Source organism: Panthera pardus, unplaced genomic scaffold (genome assembly GCF_024362965.1).
Source record: "Panthera pardus isolate Hobbes unplaced genomic scaffold, ASM2436296v1 HiC_scaffold_25, whole genome shotgun sequence".
Lineage (NCBI taxonomy): Eukaryota > Metazoa > Chordata > Mammalia > Carnivora > Felidae > Panthera > Panthera pardus.
Genome location: NW_026526821.1, coordinates 54,601,151 through 54,624,047, shown reverse-complemented (window position 1 = coordinate 54,624,047; position 22,897 = coordinate 54,601,151). Strand labels below are relative to the sequence as shown.

Sequence of the window (22,897 nt, the reverse complement as noted above, 5' to 3'; positions counted from 1 at the left end):
AGCTTCCCTGCTTTTTTTATTTTATTATTATCTTTTTAAATTTTGGATACGGAAAGAGAGAGAGAGAAAGCAAGTGGGGGAGAGGGGCAGAGAGAGAGAGAGAGAGAGAGAGAGAGAGAGAGAGAATCTCAAGCAAGCTTCACATTCAGTGCAGAGCCTGACATGGGGCTTGATCCCATGACCTTGGGATCATGACGAAATCAAGAGTCAGACACTCAACCAACTGAGCCACCCAGGCGCCCCCAAAGAGCTTCTCTTCTATCACAGAGTATTTAATACCGATTTTCCCTTAATTAACTGCTACCAAATAGAATATTCTTTTTCCTTTCCTTTCCTTTCCTTTCCTTTCCTTTCCTTTCCTTTCCTTTCCTTTCCTTTCCTTTCCTTTCCTTTCCTTTCCTTTCCTCTCCTCTCCTCTCCTCTCCTCTCCTCTCCTCTCCTCTCCTCTCCTTTCCATCCTTTCTTCTATGGCGTGGACGAGTGGGAGAGGGGCAGAGAGCAAAGGAGAGAGAATCCCAAGCAGACTCCGTGCTGTCAGAGCAGAGCCTGATTCGGGGCTCAAACTGACAAACGGTGAAATCATGCATGACCTGAGCCGATATCAAGGATCAGATGCTCAACTGACTGAGCCACTCAGGTGCCCCGTACAACATTCTTTTTTAAAAAGTGTGTATTTAAAGTTACACTATCAATCTTAAGCTTCTTTTTAATGAAAAAAAAAAAAAAAAAACCAACCCATATATGTATCGTCCTGCATTAGAAGGTTCCCGTAACTTTGTATTTTTAAATCTATAGAACACCTGATTATTCATTCCAGAGGCATCAGTGGAGCTGGAACTGTGTGTCAGAGGTTGTGGAAAGTGCTGGAGATACAAAGATGAATACGATACAGGCCCTCCCTGAAAGAACGCGTAGTCCAGTGTGGAAAACAGATACACAGGTGATCCCTGAAAAACGCGGGGGTTGGGGTACCAACAACCCCTGAGCAGTCAAAAATCCACGTGTAACTTTTGATGTCCCCCCAAACCTAACTACTAATAGCCCACTGTTCACTAGAAGCCGTGCCAATAACACAAACAGTTGCTTCACACGTATTTTGTATGTTATATGTATTAAATACCGTGTTCCTACAATGAAATAGGCTAGAGAAAAGAAAACGTCACTTAGAAAATCGTAAGGAAAAGCAAATACGTTTACTGTGATGTACTGCGTTTACTGGGACAAAAAAAATCGGTGTACAAGTGGACCCGTGCAGTTCAAACCCCTATTGTTTAACAGCCAACTGTGCATCAGATGATAAAGCTCTATGCTCAGGGCAATGATGGAGAGACACAATGAGGGTCCTCTGGGAGGGCAGGAGAGGCTTCCCAGACATGTCTCTCTCCTTGTGCTGGAGAAGGATAAGCCAGATGATGATTGCAGGCCAGAGGGCGGAGGGCAGAGGGGTGATAAGGAGCAGGGTAGGGTATTTGTAGAGGAAGCTGTAAAGGTAGTCAAAGTTCAAAGACAGGAGGGCCTCTACTCTTGACCGTGAACTTGGCTTTGCCCTGTAGGTAATGGGTAATAGGAGGCCCAGCTGAGAGTTCACCACGTAAAGGCCCAACTTTGCCAAGTGGGGGTGAGGAAGACGACACTGAGGGGCAGTGACTCCTTAGAAAGTTTCCAGGGTGTCTGGGTCTCCTTCCGAGTCATTTCTTTAAATAAAAATAGGACACCCCGGTTCTGTAAGAATTTTTTTTCCCCCAACCTCCTCGTGTACCATGGCTTCCCCCCCTCTGAACCTGCGCATCCCCCTGACGGGTTAGACTGGGTTCCCGGCCATTACCTGGGACACAGAAGTGCTGAAAGGTGAGCGGCAGGGTGCAAGGACGTACCTGAACACAGGGCGTGGCTGCTGACTTGCTGTTACATTGAACCTGGAGTTCTCATCCCTTCCCAGGGGGAAGCCGTTCTCTGAGGTCATTCCCCCTCCAGCTCAGAACGAGCTGGGCATTTGAAAAAGCTGGCTGGCAGGGTACAGGCGTGGCTCCAGGCCCAGCTAACTGCACTGGGTGAGGCGAGCCCCAGGCACTGGGTTCTCAGCGTCTCCCCCGAGGGCCAGCTTTCGGGCAGGTATAAAATCAAAGGCTCCGAGTGCACTGGAGCCGTGATGCACAGTCCATAGGCTTAGGGGGTCCTGGTGGTTTGGTCGGTTAAGCGTCTGACTCGATTTTGGCCCAGGTCATGATCTCACAGTTCGTGACTTCGAGCTCCACATCGGGCTCCTCAATGACGGCGTGGAGCCTGCTTGGGATTTTCTCTCTCCCTCTCTCTCTACCCCTCCCCTGCTTGCGCTCATGCTCTCTCTCTCTCTCTCTCAAAATAAATAAATGAACTTAAAGAAAAGTTCACAGGCTTATATAGGTGGGTTATTTTTATCTTTGCAGATTTATTTAATTTTGTTTATTTTTAATGTTTTTTTAATGTTTTAATTTTTAATGTTTTTTTTAATGTTTTAATTTTTTTTTAATGTTTATTTATTTTTGACAGAGAGACAGAGCATGAGTGGGGGAGGGGCAGAGAGAGCGAGGGAGACACAGAATCTGAAACAGGCTCCAGGCTCTGAGCTGTCAGCACAGAGCCCGACACGGGGCTTGAACTCACAGACTGCGAGATCACGACCTGAGCCGAAGTCGGACGCTCAACCGATTGAGCCACCCAGGTGTCCCTATCTTTGCAGATTTAAAAACCACGAAGCAAAGTTTGAGAGTGGGGGTGTCAGAGCTGGGAACACAGAAGAGAAACACAGAAAAGGGGAGAAAGAACGGAGGATAAACAAGGTAGAAAAGACACAAGGACATTAAGAGCAAGAAGTTCATGCCCTTTTTTTTTTTTTTTTTTTTTTTTTTTTTTAACCAGAGAAATGTCTTGGGAATACAGGGAGGTGGCTGGCAGGCTGGCCAGTCCCTGAGTGTCAGGTGCCTGGCCTGGCCTTCCCAGAGGGAGGCTGGGTGGGCCACAGAAGCTTGCCTAAAAAAGCCGGGTTTGCAAAAGAGGTCGCCCATAGGCATTGTCTTCTAAATTCCATTGATTCGGCTACGACTCCGAACTGACCCCTGAGGTGCCATTTTCCTCTTCCCCTGGAGACCCAAGTATTTCTCTGCATTAGCCCTGGTTTGCAAGACTTCTCTAACAGTCATTCCTAAAGAGAAATCTGCAATATTCCCCAATCCTTCTCACAACACTGAGCAGCAGCGCCCGTAAGTCAGTCCCTGCTGAAACCGTGTCCATCTTCAAATGACCCAGGCTGGAAAATTCCATTGCTTGTCAACAGTCAAACAGAACTTTTTGCAGAGAATTCAGAAAATCAGTCTGTTGCATGTGGGCTCTGCCTACTTAACATTCTCTCTCCTTCTGTCCCTATCCCCCACTTGCTCTCTCTCTCTCTAAAATTAAAAAAAAAAATTTTTTTTTAATACAATGCTTTCACGACACTACATGACATTGTGATCACCTGTGTCCCTCACCAAACCGTAAGTGCTGTGAAGGCAGGCATACTGCTGTGGCCTCGCCAGCAGGTGACAAACACAGGGCCAGGTGCTTCTAAAGACTTGTGGAGTGACTGAAGAAATGGATGGAGAGTACAAATACGTGGGCCAAAGTCGACAGTGAAAACGAGGAACGTGTTATGTGAACGATCCGCGTTGCATACCAAACCCAAAATGTAATGCGGTTTGGCATCTGATGCCGTGAAAATTTCCTAACGTCACTGACCCTGAGCTTCATTCCTCCTCCTCTGTCTCTGGCTTCTTTCCCCCTTCCAGATAAACTGCTGCTTCCACAGCAGGCAGAATTTTTCCTACTGGGTTTGGATTCTACATCCATGTGTACACACAGCTGCACAGCCCGGAAGAGGCCTGGTGGGGTCAAGAAGCAAAAACCAGCCAGCTTGGATGCTTCCAAACATCTCTGCAAAGAACGTGCTAGACACCCTGCCACAGGTTCCAGATATCAGGCAAAGGTGCTGGATGTTCTGCACAGACACATATACACATCCAAGGGCCTTGTCCAAGGGCACAGGCTCTCATACCTGGAACTGCAGCCAGAGAACATTCTGCACCAGTTTGCTTTCCTATGGATAGAAGTATTGACACACAGGGCACCTGGGTGTCTCAGTCAGTTAAGTGTCTGACTCTTGATTTCAGCTCAGGTCAGGATCTCACAGTTCCTGGGTTCGAGCCCTGCATCAGGCTCTGTGCTGACAGCACGGAGCCTGCTTGGGATTCTCTCTCCCCTCTCTCTCTCTGCTCCTCCCCCTGCTCACGTGCTCTCTCAAAATACATAAAAAAAAAAGTAGTATCGACACACAGACATGGCTCACTTCTAACACTGTTTATAAAACGCGTCTAGCTGAACTGTTTTTTTTCAATCAAAATTATGGTGGACGAGAGCAAGGTGCAAGTTCAAAGAGTTTGCTATTGGAAAGAATATAATTATGTATTTAGAATCAATGTGAAATCGATTTTTAGATGGTTGGTAAGGTGTAAGACTGACAAGGTCTACCACTATGTGATATATGTACGGATTAATTATGAGCCTTTATCAAGTATGTGGGCCGGGCTCAGGGATGTTTTATAATTTGGTTATAGAAACTAGTAACTTTCAAAAACTTAAAATCTTGATTCATCTCTGATGGTTTTATGAAAGGTTTTGTGTGAGAGACAATGCTTGACTCAGGTAAACCACGGTCTTCCAGGTTACCTTTGGAATACTGAAAAATAGAATGAAATGGGAAAATAACAAATGCCCAGTGTCTGACCTTAAGTCCATGATACAAGAACGGTAATACTGCTTTGATGTCCTACGGGCTTTTAAATCCAGTCGATAAGAATGTATTAAGTAACCACTATTCTCCACGTACTGTTTTAGGCACTGGGAGACTGGGATACAACATACGATCTCTTAAAGAGTTCCAGAATAGATCTAGCTCCAAAGAATTCAAATCACTTTCAGGATACTAGCTTGTAATTTAATCTCAAAACATGTCAGTTCAGTCAATGCGAGACAAGCATAATTATGGCAGGCTGCCTCAGGCTCATAAATCACCCCAGGGTGGGGCTTCGGGGGAGGCCCCACCTTATAGTTCTACCACCACCTTCCTGGGAACATGGAAACACATTATTTATGCTTTGTTCCCACAGGAACAAAATGAGATCCACTCACTCTCTCTCATCAGTCTGCCCCAGTCTCCAAAAGGCAGCTCATTGTGTACTTTCTGCCTGCCCGGCCTTCCATCTGCTATGAGCCCCTACCAGCCTCTTTCTATAGCGAACCCCACGGCCCATGACACCCATGGCCTTTTCCTTCTCCCAGTCCTTTTCCTTCATGGTGTTTCTTCAGGACACTGCGTGGGGATCCCGTCAGGACAGGCTGGCACAGCTCCTACGACTTTGTCCACAGGCTGGCCAATTCTCATTGTTCCAAAAGCTGTATCAACGAACCCAGATGGATCCATTTTCTTTTTGACTAGAAACCTAAATATTTCCAGACGTCAAGGATGCCCTGTGATTATTCGTTTTATTTACCCACAAGAAACAGGGAAGCCACCTCTCTTACCGTCACAGGCATCACTTGCCTCACTTAGTACCATCAGCCTAAACATCCTTAAGCCACAGACTAACTCGAAGTAAACTTAGGGATTATGAAGGCCAAGGACGAGCGTGATGACACATGACGTCCAAGTTCAGACGAGGTGTGAGAATCACCCATGAGAACCATGACACGTCAGACGCGGCCCAGACGTGTCATTAGATCTCTAGGAGGGGATCACATTTTATAGCAGAAAGAAAATCAATACCACCGGTAGCAAAGTAGCCATGGAATCTTAAAAAAAACAAGACTGATTGCTGGTGGGAGAATTTTTAAGCAAAATTACTGGAGAACTGTATTCGATTCTCTAGAGAAACAGAACTCATAGGATACATATACACATACATATACACATACATATATATATATTTATATATATACAGAGATTTGTTACAAAGAATTGACTCACACTATTATGGAAGTCCCAAGATCTGTGGAAGGCCGGAGAACCAGAAGGGCCAATGATGTCAGTTACAATTCAAAAGTCAGCAGGCCCAAGACCCAGGAAGAGTTGAGTTTCAGTTCAAGCCCAAAGGCTGGAAAGCACCAATATCCCAGGTCTGCAGTCAGGCAGGGAAAGTGCCCTCTTAGGTAGTCTCCTTTTCAGTCTGAGTCTGAAGGCTGTAAAAGATTGATATCCCAGTCCAACAGTCAGGCAAGAGGAATTCCCACTTGCTCAACCTTCATGGTCAGGTCTTCAACTGATTGGATGAGGCCCACCCATATTGGGAGGGGCAATCAGCTTCACTCAGTCTACAGACTCCAACGTAAATCTCATCCAGAAACACCCTCATAGATACACCCAGGAAGTGTCTGAACACTTGTCTGGACATCCTGTGGCCGGCCCAGTCAAGTTGACATAAAATTAACCATCACAGGGGCCAAAGTTGAAATCCACAATTCAGGATAACAGAGGTGCCTGGTAACTTGCCCCAAAGTCACAGTGCCAGCTTGATCTCCTGGAAGACCAGGCTCTCGGTCACTAGAGAAGAGCCCGGAAAATTTTGTGTCAAGGTGGTCATCTTCAGGCAGTGGGCTCTCAGTATAATCCCATATGATAAATGGGCTTTGATAAAATTCTCATAATAAAACTACACAGGAAGTATCCCGTATCTGTTTTTGTTCACTCAAGTTCAAGGAACTTTGTATCTTAGGGCCTCTGAGCCAGAGAGCAGCTTATCTACTCCAGCCCCCTTGTTGACAAATGAAACAATCCCAGCCCCAGAGGCTGGGTAACCCACCCTTGATGCAGGACAGAAATAGAACCCAGGCCTCCTACTGCCCAGCTGAACTGTTTTTCAATATCCCACAGGGCTTTTTTTGTGTGCAAACCAGATTTCCTGCAGTACTGGAAGTAATTTACAAGCACTCATGGGTCAAAGTATGCAGTATAAGGCCTCACTGAAATATACAGGTATGCCCCCAGTACTTTAGTGATTAGAACTCAGCCTCTCCAGTTAAGCTGCCTGGGGTCAGATCAAAGGACCACCATTTACTGTCTGGGAAACCTTGGGCCAAAGTTATTCTGATTTCTCTGTGCTTTACTTTATCTGCAAAGACAAAGATGATGTCAATATATACACTGCTTATGACATGCAGCCTTGATAACAACCCTTCAAGCAAGCCACTATCACCTCCCTGTTTCCCAGTTGAGGAAACTGAGGTACCAAGAGATAAGGTGACTTAGCTAAGGTTGTACAGCTAGACTCCGAGGAATGTGATGTCAGGGAGCCTTGTTCCAACCTCGTATGTCCACCAGCCTACCACACCTGCCTTACAGCATATTTGTGAGGACTGAATGAGACTGAATGTCAGTGCCTAGAACAGTGCCTGATCTATAATAAACCACTTTAGCCCCTCCCCCCTTTTTAAGTAGGCTTCACGCACAGCACAGAGCCCAATGCAGGGCTTGAACTCACGACCCCAAGATCAAGACCTGAGCTGAGATCAAGAGTCAATGCTTAACTGACTGAGCCACCCAGGCACCCTGATTTAGCCCTTGTCAATGTGCTGCTGTGCAGAAGCATGTTAAAACATGGCACCATAATAAACACTGTAGAAACCCAATTCTATATACAGTTGGCCCTTGAAAAACACAAGTTTGAACTGTGCGGGTCCACTTATATGCAGCTTTTTTCCCCCCATAAATAAAGCACTGTGAATGTATTTTCTCATGATTTTCTGAATAACATTTTCTTTTCTCTAGCTTACCTTATTGTAACAATACGGCGGTCAATACATACAGTATATAAAATATGTTAACTATTTATGTTATCAGTAAGGCTTCGAGGCAACAGTAGGCTATCCGCAATTACACTTCTGGGGAGTCAAAACTTATACATGGACTTTCAACTGCAAGGGGGGGGTCAGCACCCCTACCCCCCACATTGTTTGGGGGTCAAATGAATTAACTGATAACCCTTAAAAATTCAGAGTGAGCAAATTCAGAGGAAAACACTGTGAAACAAATTTACATAAATGTACCTTGGTTTTATGGAAGTTGAATTGTCAGGCTAGAAATCCCTGTACTTCTAAGACTTGCTTCCGATGTTCTTTGGTGTAAATCACCTTCCGGATATCAGAACTTCCCCCCTCGAACATATTATTGCAAAACACAGGTAACCAAAGCTAGTGCAAGAAGTAGCTGGCCTCGTTTTGAACACAGTTCTCGTGACTCTAAACCCAAACTGTGATTTATTACCTCCCAAAGTAAGTGCAAGGGAGCACACCCCCTAAGTGCACATCATGGAAGGCAGCTGAATACATTTCATTTAATCTGGGCTATACCAGTTCCAATGGAAGCCCAAACTGGGATCTGAAGATAAGCTAGGATTCATTGTTGATTACCTAAGAGACAACATTTAACCCGAAATTTCAGGTGTGCTAAAATATCATACAAGTGGAACTTAAGATCAGAGTATTTCTCGTTTAAAATAGGCCCATATTTTAAAATCTGATAGTTCAGTCTTTTAAGTTCTGCCCAAGTCGGTGCCTGAGGTCCCATCGCAAGCTGCCCATCTTTGGACCTAAGGGAAATGCCTCGGACACCCCCACTGGTGGATGGCAACCAGCTTGCTGGCCCCGACAACTCGCTCACACTCGCTCACACTCCAGAGTCTTGGCCTCCGGGAAGGGCGGGGATGGTCACCTCCCCGCGCTCGGACCCGCGGCCAGCCCTCACCCAGGGCCCGCCGGGAGTTGGCTGTACCCTTGCTCCCACCCGGCGACCCGCCTGGCCAGGACTCGGGCCAATGTTTTCCCTCCCAGGATCCGGCGATGGGTCTCCCCCCCACCCCTAGGATCCAGCGTTGCCCCCCCCCCACTACAGCGCCCCAGCCCTCCCTAACACAGTTCAGCTCCCCTCTCCCCTCTCCCAGGTGTCCCCACAGTTCTACTCCCCTCAGGACGGCCTTTCTCGGGGTCTACCCCGCGGCTTCACTTCCCTCTCCCCGGGAGTCCCCACGGTTCAGCTTCCATTTACCCGGGTCTCCCCCAAGCCTTGGCTCCCTTCTCCCTGAGCGTCCCCAAGGCTCAGCTCCCTTCTCCTGGGTCTCCCTCCAGGCTCGGTTCCCCTCTCCCAGGTGTCCGCACGCTTCTGCTCCGCTCAGCCCACGTCATCCCTCAGCTGTGCTCCCCTCTCCCAGGGGTCCTCACGGTTCCGCTCCCCTCCCCCGCTTGGGTCGCCCCCGCAGACGCCCCCCTCTCCCCGGATCTCTCCAAGGTTCGGCTTCCCTCTCCAAGGGTCTCCCCCGCGTCCGGTCTCCAGGTCGCCCCCAGGGCCGGGGTCCCCTCCCCAGGTGTCCGCACGCTTCCGCTCCCCTCTCCCGGGTCTCCCCCGCGTCTCGGCTCCAGTCTCCCGTGCCCTCACGCGGCCTGGCCGCCTGGTCCCCAAGCTGTGGGCTCCCCGCGGAGGGCGCGGACGGAAGGCACTCACGGCGCGGCGCGGCGCGGGCGGGCTCCGGGGACCCGGCGGGCGTGCGTCCCGGGGCGGCGGCGGCGCGGGCTTGCGGCGGGGCGGCCGGCCGGGTGGAGCGCGGCGGCTCCCGCCCGAGAGAACCCCCGCCGTGTCATTTGACCATATAAGGAGACGCACGCCTCCGAGGCGCCGGCGGCGCGGGCTCGGCGCTGGGGCAGCCGCGCGGGGGTGCGGCGGCCGGGGCGCGCCCGCGGACCCCGACTCTTTGTTTGCTTTGGGCTACGCTCCCCCCCTCCCCGGGTCTCTGGCGCACGGGGGCTACGGGAGCTTCCGCCCCGGCGTCGGCTCACAGGGCCGAGTTTGGGGCCAGAGCCGCGCGCGGGCCGCCGCTGCCGCCCCCGGGGGCCCGGCAGGGGCGCAGCGGCAGGGGTCTCCCCACGCCCGGGTCCCGGGAACGCCAGGCCCGCGGAAGCCTGAGGGGGGGGCGGTGGGCCGGGCTGCTGAACCGGGGGCCGCCGATCAGCTCGTGCGGCGGCAGGAGGACAGCGCCTGGGGTGTATTTGCGCCCTGGGCCTTTTCCGCCTGACCCCGCAGACCCCCCTCGGTCACGACCTACGCCTAGCAGATGGCCCAAAGGAATGGATAATGCCAGGTTCTTTGTTCCACCGGGCTGGGGCTCGGGGAAGGGCCAGCCGCCCCCTCCAACCCCCAACTCCTGGGGCCCGAGGGCTGTTTGGACGTTCTGTCCTTCCCTTGAGGGCGAGAAAACAAAGGTGAGGGGGAGAAAGTGCCTCCCACACTGAAAGCCCAGCCCTTGTGCCTGAAGCCCACACTTAGTAGGGACAGATGGCACCGCTCAACCTGCAGGACAGAGGGCACAGGCTGCGTCCCACGCCTGGGGAAGGGGGGCATCGAGACAGAAATGTTGGCTCTTGAGTGGGTGGCCAGCCTCCGCCCGCAGACACGCGGGAAGATGAGCTGATGGGGCCGCCGCAAAGGCAGAGCAGAAAGACGGTGGGCAGGCATGCTATATTTAACAATCTGTGCTCCTCAAAGGAGGAAGAACGATTTGATTGTTCTCTCTTTGTGGATGCTCAGGGTCTGCTGGTATTTTAGACTCCCAGTGGGTCTTCATCATGGAATCACAGAACTTGAGAGTCCCAGCCGCTATCACTCTACCTGAGATCTCCTTTGATTCTCACCCCCTTAAGATAAGGATTAATATTCCAGTTTTATGGTGAGGAAATCTCAGCTCTCTCTTTGCTCAAGGCCTCCTGAGAATAATTAGGCCGGCTGAGATTTGACCTGGAGTCTTTCCATAGGCAAAGCCACGCAGGTAGTTTGAAGAAGAGAAAGTCACTCCAGTGCCCCCACCCCCCCAACCCGGAGGGCTGAGACTTGCCACAGCTGTGAGCCCACCCAGCCTTCCTTCCCCCATTCCTCCCGGACTCTACAGGTTCTCAACAAGAACGGGAGCTTGGGCTCCAGACCTGCATTCCCACTGATGGAGCAGGACAGTATCTTCAGCAAAGTGTGTATAGACAGTTATCTAGATTTGTTGTCTGTATAGTTGCAAATTACAAAATGATCTCCGGGGGGGGGGGGGTGTAGGGGTGCGTGGGGGAGGGATCAAAAGATTTAACTAGCTGCAATGAACAGCGTGGACTTGAATGGATTCTGAAACGCAGAAAAAACTATTTCAAAAATCAATTTTCATGAGACAGTTTGGGGTAGTGTGGCCCTAACAAGATAGTTGATGATGTTGATACATTAGTATTAATTTATTTTAGGTGTGATGATGAAGTAATACACATATTTTAAAAGCCCCTGGTTTTCAGAAATAGTGCCAAAATATCTACCAATGAAATAACATTATGTCTGAAATTGTTTCAAAATACATTGAGGTGGGGGGTGGGGCCAGTATATGAAATAGTATCAGCCATGGATTACCCGTAACTTGAAGCTGGGTGACGGGGTGTGGGGTTCATTATACTAGTCTCTTTCCTTTGGTAATACTTGAAAAATTATGTAATGGAACATTTTTTTTAAATTACAGATGCACATACCATTTGGTTTTGACCCAGGATTTTCCCTTACAGGAAATTATCTTACAGATAGACTTGCTCATGTGTAAACTGATACATATACAAGAGTAGTCCTTGTGAAATTCTTCGTATCAGCAAAATATTGGACCATGCTATATGTTCATCAACAGAGACGAGTTAAATGTTGTATAATATGGTAAATATTTTAGAGTTATTTCTATTCATAGCTGTTAAAAAGAACAAAGTAGCTATATTTATTGATTTGATCTCCCAGTTATGTCCATGGAAACAACAGTAGATAGTAACCAGCCATTTGTGTTGAGAAAGGAAGAGAGGAAGATCACGTATGTTAGTAATAGCGGTCTCTGGGGAGATCTGGGGAGCTTGGGGTCAGGAGGGGAAGGGCGACTGAGTTTTACTCTATACCCTTTTGTTTCTTTTAAACTTTGAGCTGTGTAAATATTCAAAACATAACCATATTTTTCCAATCAAAGCAACATGTGCTCCTTTTTAAGACAAATAGGAAGCAAATTTGTTAAATAGAATTTATAGAAAATCAAGGTTTGCTGGAAATAGTGGCAAGAGAAATACAATTCTAAGCTGAATGATACGTACTTTTCTGAACAATTTTAGCCAAAGGACAACTATTTTAAAAACAGTTTGCTCACATGTAAAATGGGTGAATAACATACTTGGCAAAATTGTTGGAAAGATCCTTTGAGATGACTCATAAACCACTAACCAGTATTAGGACAGTCCTTGGCCATAGTAGGCACTCAGTAAATATGAGCTTTTATTCCATGGTAATTTTTTTTTAAGTTTATTTACTTTGAGAGAAAGAGAGCGAGAGCGAGAGAGAAAGAGCGCACGCGCACACACGTGCACAAGTGGGGGAAGGGCAGAGAACAAGAAGGAGAGAGAATCCCAAGCAGCCTCTGTACTATCAGCACTGAGCCCCACTTGGGGATCAAACTCTGGAGAGTCATGGGATCCTGCCTTGAGCTGAAATCAAGAGTCAGCTACTCAACTGAATGAGCCACCCAGGCAGCCCATATTCCATGGTATTTTATTTGATGGTAAAGTGGAGATGAATTCGGAATAAGAGGGAAATGTGAAGGTGGTGAGAAGGTACAATCTTCTAGTTGTAAAGTAAGTCCTAAGGATGTGATAGCATGGTGACTATCGCTAATAATACTGTATTGTATATTTGAAAGTTGGTAAGAGAGTAGATCATAAAAGCTCTCATCACAAGAATAAAATGTAACTGTGATGGATGTTAACTCGACTTATTGTGATCACTTAGCAGTATCTTTGAATATCACATCAGCATGCTGTCCACCTGAAACTAACATAATATTATACGTTCCATATATCTCAATAAAAAAAAGGGAAGGAAACAGACTTAGTTCTCATCCAGAAGGAAGGAATAAAGTTGAGGTTGTATTCTAAAGATAAAAGATTTGTCTTTTTGAGAGAAAAGTTCTCTGCTGCGGATACAAGCCTAATTCATGGAGAAAAGAAATTAAGAAATTATATTCTCTGGGAAAGGCACAGTGGCAACTGTGAGAGGTAGTTCACGCTTCTCATGTTAATTTCAACTCTCCCGTAATTCCCTCAGCCACCATGCCTTAACTTCTTCCTCTGCCGCGGGGGTGGTTTCAGGGATGGGGTAGCTAGGAAGCAGGGAAAGAGAGGGAAGGCTGTAGGGAGTGAGCCAGCGGTTCTCAGAGTATGGCCAGGGACCAGCAGCATCAGGGTCAACCAGAAAATGGTTAGAAGTAAACATTCTCTGTGTTTTAACAAGGCCTCCAGGTAATTCTGATGACTAATAGTGCCTTGAGGTAAAATACTCCCTAGGGTTTCCAACTCTGGACACAAGTAATTTACCAGAAACCCACATGTTAGTTTCTAGGGGTGGGGGAAATGGAAATAGATTCACTAAACATAGACTGGGCTTTGGAACTCTAAAATCCAATTAAGTGCAAGTATTCCTCTGCCAGGTACTTACAGGAGGGAAGTACAGGCAGAAAATTCACAAGGCAAACCCTTGCAGCCTGTATGTCAGTGATACAGATCTGAAGCCTAATTCCTCTCTTCTGAAAGGCCCTGAGAGGAAGGCACTGCTTCTGGGAGGGTAGTCAGACCTGATGGTGGGGGGAGCAGGTGGGTGAGGGGCACACAGGCAGGGGCCTCCTCCTGACCTTGGCCACCTCCAGGGTACTAGGAGACCTGACCATCACCGGGAAGAAAGGGACAACGCAAAAACATGGGTGGAAGGTCAGACCTCCCTATGTCCTTACCCTAACTGGCCATTTCAATGAGGATTTTTATAGCACTTCTCACAGGCAGAACTCTGCCCACTCAAAGCCTGGGCAGGAAGCTGTTGGATGATTTGCCCTTGATTCAGAGGTAATCATTCTTAATTGCCTCAGATAGTTGGAGGGTGAGTGTCTAACATCATAAAAGCTGGCGGTCAGCCCTGAGTTCTTGCTATGCTCCCAGGAGGGAAAAGGGGTCGGGGGCAGGTCCGTGCGCGTCTGCCTACCCATGACACAGCGCCACCCCAGGATGCTGGCTAAGACACATGGGCTCACTTTTTCTAAAAGTATCATTTGCCTGGATAGAATAGGAACACCTCTGTCAAAGTCGACCGTGCAGGCAGGACGCTCACCTGTCTGTGCCCATGAGCTTGGTCCCAATGTCCCCTCCAGCAAACTGAGGAATTTGGTCTGGTTATACTACAGCTCTGTTCTTGTAGCTTGTTCTAAACGTTGCCCCTTTGCCTGTTAAGACTTTCAGGAAAAGCCCAGCCCTTCATAAAAAAGCCAACTCTTTCGCTTCCCCTCCCCGCTCTGGCTGTGCTCTGGTTAGGAGGGAAAGGCTTGGCTCATTCTTAAGATGCAGAGTTTCCATATCCCATTGCTTTGTTCTCTCTTTTGCACAAACTGATTTACTGGATGCAAATAGTCACAAGTGTTCAAAACCTCAAAACATGTCTGGCTTCGAGCCAAATCCACAAACTGCTCCATGCTTTTCTGAGTTTGCCATTATTGGTTAAAGCTTATTTGGAGCATTTCATACAAGTTTCCACTGTGGCTTTGATAACTCATTTAAGAAAGGTTCTGTTTGGCAGCCTAATGGCCAATAAAATGAAACCGTCCACACCACAGTTCATTTCTGTCAGGCTCAAAGGGCAGTTGTGGATCAGGAAATGTTACTGAACTGTTTCAGATGAAAACTTTCTAATGTGGGCCCTGAAAACATTTGCTTCTTGTCTGAGATCTTCCTGTCTCTGAGTTCAGCTTTTTTCTTCAATAACCCAGTCACTTCTCTGGCTGCCAACAGTTTTACTCTTTTTTCCTCTGTCTGCTCTTCCAAAACCCATTTAAAAGAACAGTGCACAAACCTGGTAACATCCTATTTTGAACGCACCATGTTTTCTTCCCTAAAATACCGGAAGCACTTGTCTGTGTGGCCTCTGACAGTTCTTCCTGGGGTCCCTGAAATGGGAGGGTGCTCCCTTCTTTTTCAGAATGTTGACTTTGACCCACACTGAAGTCACGGTTCTTCTTTGTGAATTAACTTTGACCCAGCCCCGTAATTTTTAATCCCCGGCACTCTCTCTCCCTTCCACCAAAGTCCTCTCTGTACTATTTCCACTTTGATCAGGGTCATTAACGAAAATCCAGTGTTCTAGCAAAGATGAACCTGGGCTGCCTGGAGGGGAGGATGGGGCAGGGCTCTAGCCCAGGGGGAAGCTGGGTATGTGTGCCACATGTGACCTTTGTGTGTCCTCTTTACTTAACCTCTAAAACAAACGATGACCTCTCTTCTCTCCTCCAAGAGTTATTTGAAATTATCTAGTCCTTCTAGAAGTTATTTTTATGGCTAATCAACCACTGACAATTTTCTAAAAGGTCTCCTGTCATAGAAATGACTCCACAGCGTGTTGTGTGACGTTTGTGTGTGATGAAGAACTTTATTTTATGTTGCCTTATGTTCTTCTAAAAAAACAAGGGGAGGGCTATCTTCCGCCTGGTTTAGAAAGTGCTTTAACATCCGTCCTGAGAGGCTCAACAGAGCTTTCTGGAAGGGCCGGGCTTTGTGCTCATCCTTGTAATGGTACTTTACCGCTGAAATACCGGGAAAAGATTTCCTAAAATGTCTGACCCTCGGAGTATCCTGGCAGTACTATTTGTCCCCCTCCCCCCAAAGAATCTTTTAAAATTCTGGGCCATCCTAACCGCACAAATATTTTTGGAAACTTCTGCACAGTTAGAGATGCTGAGGAATTATTCTGTAACAGTTCCAGATTAGTCATTGCCTCCTGCAGGGATCAGGGGCTCCAGTGGCAAATCACTGTCAGATACCCAAATCCTTCATTAGCTTTCCTTAAACTCTTAGTAAATGCCTCTTCGTTTCCCTGCCTTCCTGCCTTCCTCTCTCTCCTTCTCGCCTTCCTTCTCTCCCATTATTTCTCTCTCCCTTCCTTCCTCCCTTCTTCTCTCCCTCCTTCCCTCTCTCTCTCCTTCTCCCTTTCTTTCTTTCTTCTCCTCCCTCCCTCTCTTTCTCCCTTCCTTCCTGCCTTCCTCTCTCTCCTTCTCTCCTTCCCTCCCTCTCATTCTTTTTTCTCCTTTCCTTCCCCCCTCCCTCCTTCCCCCCTCCCTCCTTCCCTCTCTTTCTTTCTCTCTCTTTCTTTCTTTCCTTCTTTTTCTTTCTTTCCTTCTTTTTCTCCTCTCCTCTCCTCTCCTCTCCTCTCCTCTCCTCTCCTCTCCTCTCCTTCCCTCTCCTCTCCTCTTTTCTTTTCTTTTCCTGCCCTCCCCACTGTCTTTCTTTTGCTTTCCTTTCAACAATTTGAAATTACACTTTCCTCTTGCGGATGACCTTATCATAACCACCTGGCTCCCTGACCTTGTTACCATGTTATGGACCCAGTTCTGTCTCCCACCCTGTCTGTGTGACATGTCTGTTTCCCTGGATCAACACAGGTCCCTTGAGTTTCCAGGTCATGCTGAAAGCAGATGAAGGTATTGCTTGAGAGGTTTTCTATTTCGAAGAGTATGTTTGGAAAGTCAGGTCGGGAGGACAGGGACTTCCCTCCTAAGTCAGGAGGTCCTTGAGACCCCTTCCTACCCAGACTCTTGGCTGCCACATGCTCCACCTGCCACCAGTGAGAAAAGATGGCTTTCCTCCCTCTGTTCTGCCTGGCAAACTCTTGTGCCTCCTTTGAAACACAGATAAAGTATCTTCTCTGGGAAAGCTGCCTGGAGTACCCATCAATAGCCTTGCTTTTGACCATTCCATACTGTCTCGTCCTTCCCTTGTTTATAACAATAGAGGTAAGACTGTGAGCCCCTTATGGCCAAGGTTGGAGACATTCATTTCTGCGTTCTCTGCAACTTGGTCATTATCCACTGAATTCAATTCAGGTTTCCTGAAAATGCCCAAACCAATGTGGGGCTGCCATACAAGGGCTCAGATGGGCCTCCTGGAACCAGCCAAATTCATCCCATGGCCCATTTGGGCAGACCAGTTATCTGGGCTTTGCACTGAGATCAGACTTGCAAACCCTTGCATTAAAGCGAAATGCAGGGCCTGTACTCCCCGGCAGTGACAGATGTGATCCCAGAGCTGCTCTTCCAGCATTAGCTGGAGTGCTCCCAGGGCTGTCTTCCAAAGGGACCTTAAGCAGCTGAAATGAGGCTGCAGGAGGGTCCACAAGTGGCTTTTGAAGGATAGCACTTCTGCCTCTGAGTGTCTAGCTCTTCCTGCTGAGGGAGCTGCATCTCCTGGCCTGCCCCTGTCACCCCCTGCCTGGGCCTGCCTCAACCTCGGAGAGAGCAGCTCATCCGTGGACAATGAACAACCTCCAAGTTGCCATGCAAAACGGAAGCCACAGTTTCGGTTGCTAATTTACAATTGCAGTTGCTAATTCACATTCGCAACCGAATTAATGAATTCATTGGCTTAAAATGATGCTTGGGACATGCTTGATTTGCTGTTAAATGCGTTAAGGAAATATGTCTATACAAATGGGAACATACAAAACAAGGGTTCTGTCTCCCACAGAAATTGATAAAGGTTCTGTCCTCTGCAGCTGCCTGGGCATGTCTGGCAGGCCATTTGTCAGAGGGTCTAATTGCGGTAGCCTATTTAGCGATATCCAGCTCTGCTGGAGAAGGGTGTCCCCACCCCAGAAATGTGCTTTAGATGAGCAGGCTGCAGAGATGAGCCCACATAGGATCACCCTTTCCCACCAAATGTGCTTTACAGCAGAATCACGCATTCAGAAAAACTGATGTATTTCCCTCATTCACTCGTATTGCCGATGTATAAACATTACCAAAGGTAGACCAAATGAATAAGCTTGTACTCTCCTTCACTGTGGCCATCCACACTCCCAAGTCATGGGATCCACATGTTGACTTCCACATCACCAGACAATAAGATTGGACATCTCCCAGCTGAGATTAGAAGCAACACCCTGCACTTGCAGAACCTTCTGGGAAGCGCCCTTTCCCACAGCTGGTTGGGCTTGCCGTGAGAGCTCATTTACTTTGGATGGGTCTCTCTTGCTCACTTGCAAAGGGCATGCACGAGCAGAGGGAGGACAGCGGCTCCTTGCTCGAGCAGAACTAATCAGGTCTAGTAGACAATGAGTGTAAACTTGACATCCCTGATTCTGGAATGCAGAGTTTAGAGGAGCCATCATTCATCATCACTGTTTCAACACATGTTTTCTTTTCTTTCTTTCTTTTTCTTTTTTTTTTGGTTGCTGATACGGTGGCATTTTTGTGTGTGTGTAAGAAAGTGAGGTGGGTGTAGATCAGAGGCAGAGTCTTGGAAGATTCATTTCTTCTCTTTTCTGTCTCGGACTCTAGGAGGAGGGGTGGTTTTAGGGGGCTCTGTATCCCACATGGTACGGCGGGGGGTGGGGGGCAGGTAGCAGAGCACTGGTTCAGGGGAGGCCAGGAGAGCCGGCAGTAGTCACCAGGAGTGTGGGGAGCCTCCCTACGGGCCAAGGACACAGCCGGAGGTGGTGGCCGGAGGTGGTGGCCTGGAGAGCTGAGAGGGGGCTGTGACTCAAAGGCCAAGAATGTCTCTGCAACCGAGCTTTGGGACACGGAGAAGGGGCCGCGGAGGCCTGCTGGGTAGACTGGTCCAAATGAGAACAAAAAGACACCGTGGGTGAGACAACAGAGAAGTGAGGGAAGGAGAGAGGAAGAGAGGGTAAAAGCAAGTGAAAGCAGGCTTCCACCTGGGAAATACACAAGAAGCCCGCACATGGCTAGTTAATTCACGTGGACAGAAAAGGTACAGGCTACTGTTCACCTGCCGATCCCCGGAATTTGGGAATGGTTTCAGAGGAAGAGGCAGCAGTTACCCCCAAACTCTCTCCACAACACAGCTTCACACTTAGTTTCGGCCATTCCAAGGGAGGCCATGACGTTATAAGCCCTGCAAGGGAGCAAATCAGGGAGGGGCAGAGGGCATTTACCAGCTTCTTAGGTCAACCCCCTAGGTCACGGTAAATGGTACATTTTGTTCGGGAGTTGTTAAAATAGCTGTGTGTAGGACTAACAGAAGTTATCCTTTGGTCTTGCTACTATAGCAAGTCCTATTTACGATGCAGTAGTAAATGATGATGTTCTTGTTTCAATGCCTATCGAGGTTCTTGGTCCTAGAGAGAAGAGGCAGAGGGGTAATATCAGATTCAGCCTGGAGCTGCCTCTCGTCCAGTGTGGACACTCCGGGGCAGGGGGGGTGGGGCTGGAGCTGCCTGGGGAATCAGGCTGGAAAAGCATGTGACTGCACTTTTCCACGGGAGCAGGTAACAAAGCTGTAGCTCCGTAGGAGTGTCTCTGCCAGGAGGACAAGCCGACTCCTGCCTTGTTCCTACCACAAAGGCTTGAGGCCAAGTTAACTGGAATGAAAGGACATTCCAGAGGATGAGGAATACCAGGATCCCTGGCCTGGTCACCAGGCTGGGGTGGGGACACTGCAATTACCATGCGCCCCCCGGCAGAGCTGGGAGCAGGGTGCGTGCTTTGGGAAGCAGAGCACCAAAGATGGTGTTCGCACCAAGGTCAGGACACCGGGAAGCAGGAGGGCAGTGTAAGAGGTTCGTCTCCCAAATGGAAGCAGCTTGAGCTACACAGAGACCTGAGTTTTAAACCCAGGCAACTCCTCCACTTTCTAGAAGCCTGGAGTCATTCTCCTTTCATCAATCATCCTGACAATAACAGAGCCCGTGCCCCGATGAGGGAAATAACCCCAAACAGACGTGGGGCCACACAGCCGAAGTGGGCATCACTGTAGGGCCTAGTCCTTCAATAGTTAGTGCTCCAAATGTTGGTAAGCTGCCCACCAGCAGATTTATTAGGGCAATGCCTTTTCAAGTCTCTTCTAACTGCTCATCTCTGGGAAACATGTCATATATCACACTGCTAGATGATGTTGGTGTCGAAAACCACACGTTGGATTGCCTTACTCAGACCAGAAGGATTTCTTGGCACAGGTAAGCAGAGGGAAGTTTATGGTATGTACGTTTTCTTGTGTCAGCTTGTGTTTCTGTTATGCTGGCAGCCAAGGGATCCACTCAGGGAGAAGGAAATGCTGAAGTGCTCAGGAGAGGAGCAGTGAGGTGAGTAATTCTTTGGGATAGAAGCTTACAGCGCTGTGAAGCTGAATGCAGAAGGCAGTGGTCACAGCTTCGAGCATTCGAAAACGTTACGTGATAGAAGCATGCTGAGTTCTTTTGGGAATGGGCACACTGCATATTAAGCCAACCTCAGGTAAGATGTTGTGGGATCCATACAAAGAGGATTTTTATTCTAAGGTTTCCAAATTCCGTCTCATCGTTCACAAAATGTCTGCCATTTTGGCCCTGAACCCATGGCTCATTTATGAAATCCTCATGGAATTTAAAAGCAGGAGATGAGGAATATGAACGTCCATGAAGAACTACACAATGGGCCCCGTGAGCAGCACATGTGTGCACACTGCCATAATCACTTTATTTGTTTATTTTTTTTTTCAGTGAGCTCTGTGCCCTATGTGGGGCTCAAACTCAACCCTGAGATCAAGAGTCCCATGCTCTACCAACAGAACCAGCCAGGCACCCCCGCCTTCATCACTTTAGATGTTCAGATTCATTCATTCTCATTTCAGTCATAAAACTGATCCAAAAACTAAGGCAGACTGACACCCTTTGTATCCTAAACTGTAGAACAAAATTAAAGGTCATCAGCGTAACTTCCTAGTATTACCTTTGAGTTAGTCTTAAGATGTAACTTTCAGAAATAAAAGCAAATTATAACTATAGAAAGAGTATTACCAAAGATCAATGATGTCTCATTCAGAGCAACTTTTAAAGAAAACAAAATGTAACACGCAACATTTTTTTCCTCAATTCTTTTCAAGCACATCATGATAGCCCTTGTCCCTTACTCTTGGTTTTAGTGAGAATCCTTTTCCCCTGCTCACCCAGATTCCTAATCTTTGAAATGGAGAATTTGTGAATGATCCTGGAATGTGGGACTGTTCTGACATTGAAAGCTCACAATACCCTCCTCGTGGCAATCGCATTGAAGACGGTGGGCACAAGGAAACTACTGGACAGGAAATTGCTATTTGCTAAGTAATTCACCCTCACCATGCTGCCAGCACGAATCAAACTCAGCCCCTCCCTTCCAAAGCTTAAAGTCCAGTGTGACCGGAAGGGAGGGAGCCAGCTGGGTAAAGACGAAATTCCGATAAGATCTGGTCTGATTTAAGATATGAAAACTGTTCTGGGTATGTATCCCAAAGAATTGAAAGCAGAGTCACGAAGAAATGTTTGCACGCGCATGTCTACCGCAGCACTGCTCACAACAGTCGCAACGTGGAAGCCACTCATGTGTCCACCAACGGATGAAGAGATAAGCAAAATGCACACACTGGGATATTACTCAGCCTTAAAAGGAAAGGAAATTGGGTCACATGCTACAACGCGGATGAACCTTGAGGGCATTAAGCTATATGAAAGAAGCGAGTTGCAAAAGACAAGTGAATAATTTCACTTACATGAGGTTCCTAGAGTCTTTGAATCCATACAGAAAAAAAAGATAGAATGGTTGGTGCCAGGGCTGGGAGCAGGTGGAAGAAGGAATGGGCAGTTATCGTTTAATGGGTACAGGGTTTCAGTTTTACAAGAGGAACATGTTCTGGAGGTCTGTGGCACAACAGTGTGAATACACTTAACACTACTGAATTGGACACTTAAAAATGGTTAAGATGAGGGGCACTTGGGTGGCTCAGTTGGTTAAGCATCTGCCTCTTGATTTTGGCTTAGGTCATGATCTCCTGGTTCTGGAGATTGAGCCCCTTGTTGGGCTCTGTGCTGATGGCATGGAGCTTGCTTGGCATTCTCTCTCTCTCCCTCTCTCTTTGCCACTCCCCTCCCCCCCTCTGTTTCTCTCTCAAAATAAATAAATAAACGTTTAAAAAATGGTTGAGATGGTAAAAACATGATGTAGAAAAAAGTGACGGGAACGCAAGAAATACACTTACATCCGTGATGGTTAACTTTATGTGTCAGGTTGACTGGGTCACAGGGGTTACCCAGAGAGTTAGGTGATCAAACATCAGTTTGGGTATTTTTATGTGGGTGTTTTTGGATGAGATTGACACGTGATTCAGTAGACCGACTAAGGCAGATTGCCATCCCTAATGGTCCACAGAACAGAGAGACTGACTCCTGCAGAGTAAGAGAGAATATTTTCTGCCCTATTACCTTCAAGCTGGGACATCAGGGTTTTGTTTTTGTTTTTGTGTTTTGTTGTTGTTGTTGTTGTTGTTGTTGTTGTTGTTGTTTTCTGCTTTGGGACTCAAACTGAAACATTGGCTCCCCTAAGTGTTTAGCTTGCCTACTCACCCTGCAGATCTTGGGACTTCTCAGTCTCCATAATCTGGTTCGGTTTCTCTGGAGGACCCCGACTGGTGCAGGGTCTCAGGAAGGCTTCCTAGAATGGATGTCAACAGACCTGAGCTGTGACGGCAACTCAGCTGCACAGCACGAATGGGACACAGAGGACCCTGTGACGTGACAAGGTCTGTGTCAAGGCTTGGTGCACAGTTCAGCATTACTAGAGCCAGGGATGAGGCTGAGAGGAGGTGAGGCCAGCCCACGGAGAGCCTCATGTGCTATGCTGAGGAACTTTGTCCTACAGGTCAGCACTTCCCACCCAGGTCTGCAGACAGTGGTGTGTAGGAAGTGCCTCCCACAAGACACACACAAGCAAGCGCTCAGGTTAAGGTCAGATTGGGC

General features: G+C 47.9%; 1 protein-coding gene across 3 annotated transcripts in view; it reads right to left on the bottom strand.

Moving 5' to 3' along the window:
- The window catches only part of FHL2 (four and a half LIM domains 2), a 66,199-nt gene that overhangs the window by 25,336 nt on the left and 17,966 nt on the right, over positions 1-22,897 (bottom strand). Inside the window, exon 2 of one of the 3 annotated variants that reach the window (XM_019428489.2) lies at positions 6,038-6,249. The exons of 1 other annotated variant lie outside the window; for it this stretch is intronic. The gene's annotated coding sequence lies outside the window, so the exon portion shown is untranslated. Of the gene's footprint in view, positions 1-6,037; positions 6,250-9,562; positions 9,669-22,897 lie in introns of those variants that run through there. One more of the 3 variants, XM_019428487.2, reaches the window with a different exon arrangement.